Below are 7,745 nucleotides of genomic sequence, written 5' to 3'. Positions count from 1 at the left end.
GTGTAAGTCTAGTCTCCCCTGTTCTCTCCCTCAGGGCAGGGATGGCATTTTCCCATTTTGCGTTCCACATAAGGCTTGACACAAACTGTCAATCTACAGAAGGTGTTCGAAAGATACCCATTGAGTTGACTAGACACTTTGTGCTGATGATTACTTCAGATAAGACCACCAGACCTCAGTCATGGGATTTATTGATTTAAGCAGAAATGTATTTATTCCACATACACTGAAGGCCCTCCGTGTTTAAAATGAGTTGAAAAATTTTGAAGATGATGTCTAGTCCTATTTGTAGAATGGTATTTCGGTGTCCCTTGTCTCTAGAAGCCCGTGAACACTAACAGACCATTTGAGTGAGGGGTACTTGGCGAGGGCAGCTGTCATCCTCACTGATAGGCCAGATCACCTGTTTAGCACTGCCCAGGGGAGTACTATTGGAGATGACACCTTTGTTCCCTTGCCTTTACCTTGGCCTGAACTTCTAGGCCCAAGCCATTAGCCTTTCTCTTCTGCTCCCAAGGTTGCTCTGTGTTGCCTTGCAGCTCTGCAAATCCTTCTACAAAGGTAAGCTATCTCACTTACATTGGGAACTTACTGCCCAAATGTCCAGTTAATCACCTTTTGTTGATATCAATGTATAGTCAACACAGTGAATGTTCTAGACATTTGTTGTTGCCTTCATTCTGTAGACGTTCTTAATTTGCATTCATCAAGTATATGAGAGCTTATTCTGTGTTGGGGAATGTCCTGAGTGTATAACAATTTTTAAAAACTGGATGTGACCCCTGCCTTCATGGAGACAGTAGTCTGGCAGGGTAAGCAAATTCATAGACAATTAAAATCCCAAATTGTCCTTTAGTTATATATTGCAGCACAGCAAACTCTCCAAAATTTAGTGGCTTAAAACAATCATGTTATCATCTCTTGCAGTTCTGTGAATTGACTGGGCTCAGCTGGGCAATTTTGCTAGTCTCACTTGGGGTCTGTCGTGAGGTGGCAGTCAGATGGCAGCTGGGGCTGGAGTCATATGAAGACTCAACTAGGCCTCTTTCTTCATGTAGTCCCAGGGCCTCTCCAGCTGGGTAGCTGAACTTCATAAATAGTGGCTCAGAGCTTCTAAATGTACAGAAGTGGGAACTGCCAGGCTTCTTCAGGCTTAGGCCTGGAACCTGCCCAGGGTCACTTCTTCACTCAGTTGGTTAAAACAATTCACAGGGTCACCCGAGCATCAGTGTTTGAGGGGAAGACAAAAGGGCATGAATACTAGGGAATGTAGGGGAAGTACAGAGTGCTATGGGAACACCCAGGGGAGGCTCATAACCTAGGTATGGAAGTCAGGAAAACTTCCTGGAGGCAGTGACCTCTAAACTCCTGCTGCTAAGTCACTTCAGTCGTGTCTGACTCTGTGTGACCCCATAGATGGCAGCCCACCAGGCACCCCCGTCCCTGGGATTCTCCAGGCAAGAATACTGGAGTGGGTTGCCATTTCCTTCTCCAGTGCATGAAAGTGAACAGTGAAAGTGAAGTCACTCAGTCGTGTCCGACTGTTCGCGACCCCATGGACTGCAGCCTACCAGGCTCCTCCGTCCATGATATTTTCCAGGCAAGAATACTGGAGTGGGGTGCCATTGCCTTCTCCAACCTCTAAACTGATGAACCTGAATGATGAGGCATGGAAACTAATCAGATGAAGAAGGGATGGGAAAACACAATTCAGGAAGGGTAAACAACCGATGTAAAGGCCCAGGGAGGCAAAGAGAGCAAAATTTAAGATCTATAGGCTATAGCTAGGGCAGGGATGGTATGGGATAGCAATAGCCCTATACTCTGGAGAGGTAAGTGAGACCAGATCACAAAGTTTTATATCGTCCCCACCCCTACCCCATGTCTCGACTCTGTCTGGAAAGCATCAAAGGAAGGATAAGCATGATCAGGCCTGCTTGTAGGATATTAAAAGGCTGTTGGCTGCTGTGTGGGGGACGGTTTGAAGAAAGTCAAGCCCTCACTGTCATCCTGTCCCTTCTAGCCAATGACCTCACCCTCATCACTGAGAAGGCTGAGTCATCACCTCAGCCCGAATACCAGTTCTTTTCGCTTTTTGTTAGTAGGAATTTGTAATATTAAAAAAACGCAAACTCCTTTGTGTTGTGCAAGTTGGGTTTTTTTTGGCCATGCCTTGTGGCATGTGGGATCCTAGCTCCCCAACCAGGGATCAAATCTGTGCCCCTGGCATTGGGAACATAAGAGTCTTAACCATTGGACTAAAGAGACATTCCTTTGTGTAAGTTTTTTTGTTTTCATTTTGTATTAGAAAAACAAACAAACAAAAAGTCACAGAAAGCCTGCTATTCCCAGTAGGATCTGGACATGAGGTTGGCCAGGTCATCAACCAGTTCATACCTAACTAAGTGTGAACTATGTTAAGGAAGAGTTCGTCTGCTGAGAGCAGGGACTGTGCCAGGCTCAGTGGATTCTACCCCTCACTTAAGAAATGGTCTATTAAAGAAGAGCCTACTCCAGTAAAAAAACGGTGTTTATATAGCTTATAACAAAACCCTGCAGACCCATGCCACACACAGCTCTCTACCCTCTCACCCTACAACCTAGAGGCAACCATTTTCAACTTAAAATTTCAGGAAGAGCACAGAAGAACACTGGAATGGGACTGACTGGCCTCAAATCCATCTCTCCTACTTATCAGCCAAGTGACCTTGGTCAAGTGAATTGTAATCTTTTATCTTGGTTTCCTCATCTGTAAGATGGGAATGATAATTGTACCCTTCTCACGAGGTAACACATCATTGACTGGCACATGGTCAACAAACGGTGATATGAAGAAGGCTCTAACTTGAAGAGCTGCTGGGAGCACAGATATGGATGTTTAGCTGCACACTGTCCAGATAAATGTAAGGCATGAACGTGAGTCGAAGGAAATGACAAGAACACAGACTCATTTGAAGAGGTCTGTCTCTTTTCTTTGTCTTAAGGCCAAACTCTGTTTATTCCTAGTTCCATTCCCTTCCTATCTCTTCTAGAACCTTGTCTCTATAATTATCCTGACCCTCATGACAAGCATTCATCTATTTTTTCTTTCTATGAAATATACACAGGCCTTTCCCATCTTGGAGAACATCCTTTATTTGATCCTCCTGTGTTTTTCAGCTCCTATTTCATTCTCTCCACTGTCAGATTTCTTAATTAGCACACACATTGCCTCCCATTCCTTCCTGACCCCTTCACTTTTCAGCTGCCTCCCAGCTTCCATTGCTGTTCTTCTGACACAGCTGTCACCAGGGTCATCAAAGACCACCTCATTAACCACCTGTGGGCCTTTGCTCAGTCAGCCTCCTTGACCCAGAGCATTTGACTCAGTTCACCATCCACTCCTTAACTCTCACATACCAAACTGCTTCATCATCTCTCTCTCTTATTTCTGTCAACTGTATCATTTCCCCCAACCATTCAGGAATAAACCTTGAACTCAAGGTTCATTCAGCTCCTTTCTCTGCCCACTCTCACATTACTTTTGAGCCTTACTGCAAATATTAGAAACTCGTTGAAGCTAGCTTTTTAGAAAAGTCTAATCAGAATATGGAGGAGTGGGGGACAGCTTAATGGAGCCCCAAAGACAGGATGCAGCTGGAGCCCAGGAAAGCCCAGGACAGTAGACTTGGAGTTAATGAACTGAGTTCTCTCTCTCTAGATTTCTCCAGAAGGAGACTTTTGGGATGATCTGCACCCCGGAGTGTCAGGCACACCCACACCCAGCTAGTCACAAGTCCTGTAAAAATTGCCATCTTTTGTGTCAGGTCCTTGAATCTGTCTCCTCTCCAGCTTCCCTTGTACTGGATCTCCTGTGTTTGTTTACCTCCTGATTACTGTTTCTGCCATTGCTTCTTCCTCCTGACACTGAGTAACAGCACTGACCACATTTCAGTTCTCTGTCCATTGCTCTTTGTTTGACTATCCTTCTGGGCTGCTGACTCCTAAACAGGAGTAGAGTGGTTAAGAGCGTGAATTCCTGAGTCCTAATGGCCTGGGTTTGAATCCCCTACCACTTTCTGTGTTGTTGTTGTTTGTATTGTTTGTTTTTATTTATTTATTTTTGGCTGCATCTGGTCTTAGTTGCCCCAAGGCATATGGGATCTTAGTTCCTGGACCAAGGATTGAACCCATGCCTCCTGCAGTGGGGGCACAGAGTCCTAACCACTGGACCACCAGGGAAGTAACCCCCAACTCCACTTTATAGTTGAGTGAACTTGGCAATGTTACTTGAATTTTTGAGCCTTAATTCCTTGTCTGTGAAATGGGATAATACGGGTCCCTTCCTAACAGCGCTGATGTGAAGATTCACTGGGCAAGCACACATGAAGTGCTTACCCCTGCACACAGAAAGGAATTGATAAATGTCAGCTATTATCAGCCTTATCCTTGTTCTCTTTCCCAACATCACCAGCTAGTCTCTTCCATTGGATATCCTGCTGTGACCTCAGGTCCTCCTGTTAGAATTTGCAGGAGCCATTGGCTGAAAGATGCAGCTTTCTGAGAGCTGGAGGAGGGGCAAGGTGAAAAAGAGGAGTGGTCTCATCAGATCCTTGAAGGAATTCTGACCTAGCCTCAACCAGGCTCAAGCAGATAAGACTGAAGAACAGTTCCCCTGTAACCCTCCAAAAGCTGGCTGATTCTTGGAATCTGGGAGAACAGGCAGGGCTGCCTTTAAGAAAGTAAATGAAGGATGTGAATCCAACCTTTAAAAAAAAAGCCCTGGGGGTGGTGAGAGGAGAAGTAGCAGGATCAGTGGAGCTTCGGGGTGGGTGTGAAAGGTGAGAACAACACCCTCAGGGCGCTGAGCCGGCTTAGGCTGGGGCCTCCCTCCAGAGCTGGCGTTTGGCAGCACAGAAGCCAGAGGCGCTCCTGTTTTTAGCTGAGCTGTTGCACGTCCCCTTTGCTGCCCTGCGAACACTCCTCATTAAGCTCTTGTGCGGAACAGGGTGTACGGCTTTCACGTGCCCCTCAGCCTGGTGCTCCCACCTCCCTCTCTGCTGCTTGGGTGGCGGGATTAATACCAGCAGGAATGCCGTGAGGGGCAGTGCCCCACTGTCACTTGGTCCGGAACCAGAACTGGGGTCGTGGGCAGGAAGAGTAACCTCACTGAGAGCCCTTTGCTCTGAGGCAGAAGGCCAAGTAGTTAAGAGCTCTGGGCCTGAAGCAGAATGCACCCCTCTTTGAATGCCACTTCTGCCATGGCTATCTTTGGGATCCCAGGCAAGCTGTTTAACCTCTATGCTTCATCTGTACAATAGGGATGATAACTGCTCACTCGCTCAAACATGTCCAACTCTTTGCAACCCTTTGGACTGTAGCCCACCAGACTCCTCTGTCCATGAGAGTTTTGACTCAAGAATATTGGAGTGGGTTGCTACTTCCTCCTCCACTTCCGGACCCCGGGGGTTGAACCTGCATCTCCTGCATTGCAAGAGGATTCTTAGCTGCTGAGCCATTGGTGAAGACAGGGATGATAATAAGCCTATCTAATAGTTGTGAGTTTTAGTAAGATAATGCAGGTCAAGCATGAAGCTTAGTCAACTTAGACCACCTGGAACCAAGGGTCCTATCCTTATAGACACAGTCTTCCCCATCACCCCCACACACTCTGTTGTCTCTACCCTATCTGTGTTGTCCTCTATTTACATGTCTGTCTCTGCTATCAGACTATGAGCTCTAGTAGGTCAGCAACAGAATTGTATGAATCTGTGCCCTTGGTGCCCTGCTTAATAAATACATTTATTGTTGAAAGGAAGTGGTAAAATAATATAGAAGATTCAAGCTTCTCTGGTCTCAGAGTCCCATCATTTCACCACAAATAGAGTGGTGTCAGTCACTGTCCTGGGGGCTGGGGATTCCACAATGAATGGAACAGGTTGAGCTCCAGGCCTCATGGTATGAACTGTCCAGGGAGTGACAGACATTAAAGATATAACCGAAATGATGATATATTACAACTGGAGCATTGCTAGTAAGAAGCCTGGGCTGTAGTATAAGAGCAGAGACTACATTTGAGGGTGGTAATGGAGAATCAGGAAGTTTCCTGGATGATGTAACAAGTAAACTGAAGCCCTAAGAATGGGCAGCCTGGGTTGAAGTGGAAGGTGGAAAATAGCCTTCCAAGCACAGGAAACAGCATGTGCAAAGGTCCCGAAGTGCAAGGGAGCTAGGCTGCTGTGCAGAACTTAGTGACTGGTGCCTAGGATGGAGTGGTCAGTGGCTTCTCCAAGGCCAGAAAGCTGGGAGCATGGATTATGCAGAGCCTTGTAGGTTATGGTGAGAATCTAAGCCTTTATCGTGATGATAATAGATAACATTTATTCAATTTTATGTGTGTTTGTACTGAATAGAGCACTTTATGTGTGTTTTCTCATTTACTTTTCACAGTCCCCCAGGAGGGTGGTGATATTATTCCCATTTTGCAGATGACGAAACCCTGGCTCAGAGGTTAACTTGTTCAAGGTCAACCAGTTGGCAGTGACCGATATGGGATTTGAACCATCAGGATGCCAATGCTTGCCCTCTTAATCCCTGTGTGGCTCAACGTATGGGCTAAACGTCGCCTTCAGTCCGTGCGCTTCATCCTCAAAGCCTGCATTTTACTCTCAGCATGTTCCCAGTCCTTCTCCCGGGAACTGGAGGAACTCACGCAGAGGCTCGCCCGGATGAGATGAGCTCCCTGGCGGCGGGCCGGACTGCGGGTAGGGGCGGGCACCCAGCCGCCTCTGCGCAGGCCTCCTCCACCCACGTGAGGGGTCGGGGCGCGGGCGCCTGGAGTCGTGGAGCGCGGCCGCAGTGCGGTGGGCACTGGTATGTATGCTAGCGTTGCCGCGGCGGCTGTGAAATCTGGAGGTATCGGACCCCAGAGAGCCGCGGGGGTGTGGGGAAGGAGGGGCGCCCCTCGGCGTCCTGCCGAGGGCCCTCTCTCCCGGCGATGCCCCCCGTAGTCCGGATCACGTTCCCTCCAGCCTTGAGGGAGAAAACAGCGTTCATTTCTGATTAAAAAATGACTTTTAAAAATGGGTTTTATTTTTTCTCTCTGTCCTCTTCCAGAGCTAGAAAGGGGCGGAAAGCGACAGCGAGAATCCATTCCAAATGAGCAGCCAAGAGGAGACGCGGCAGCTCCCAGATGTTGATGTTTTGTTTTTTGACATAAATCTTTGCACTTATATGGGAGTTTTCATTGATTTATGTTTCCATCTGCTGAATTTCCTTTTATTTATTTAATACGGCTTTTTGGGGAAATCTTGCTCGGAAGCTCTGGAGGAGCATAAACTGTGCCCACCGCTGTACCCCTCCCCCCTCCTCCAAACCTTGGTTGCCAGGAGGAGGGGAGTGAGTGGCACCCCGTGGAGAAGGCAGCGGCAGGTCCTCTTCTGAGGGGGCGGGGCAGGCGCCCTAGGTCCCCGTCAACATGGCTGTTGCCCTGCTTGGTGCCTGCAAACCCGACAAAGAAACGGCAGGAGAGACTCCAGTCTGTTCCTTCTCCCTCCTGCCCACCCACAGTACTGCCCTCCCTTCACGCCAAGACACTTACCCTCCATCTAACAGTGGATGTCTTATTAAACAAATTAAAGAGTATCTCTTTCTACACCCCACCTCCGCCCCTGCACACACCACCCCAGTAGTGATTTCTTAGAGCTTCACTTCTAGAGTCAGACTGCCTGAGTCTGAATCCTGACTTCACTTTGCATAGTGAATTC

The 7,745-nt window shown here is 47.7% G+C and overlaps 1 long non-coding RNA gene across 1 annotated transcript; it reads left to right on the top strand.

The window, feature by feature from the left end:
• The first annotated feature begins 6,429 nt into the window (after positions 1–6,429).
• LOC147369561 (uncharacterized) lies at positions 6,430–7,213 on the top strand. Its single transcript, XR_015167586.1, has 2 exons — positions 6,430–6,852; positions 7,096–7,213. It is a non-coding gene; the product is annotated as an uncharacterized LOC147369561 (long non-coding RNA).
• Positions 7,214–7,745: the final 532 nt, after the last annotated feature.

Source organism: Bos grunniens, chromosome 7 (assembly GCF_055505025.1).
Source record: "Bos grunniens cultivar Pamir isolate PY7600 chromosome 7, Bosgru_T2T1.0, whole genome shotgun sequence".
NCBI lineage: Eukaryota > Metazoa > Chordata > Mammalia > Artiodactyla > Bovidae > Bos > Bos grunniens.
This window is presented reverse-complemented; position numbering and strand designations above follow the sequence as displayed.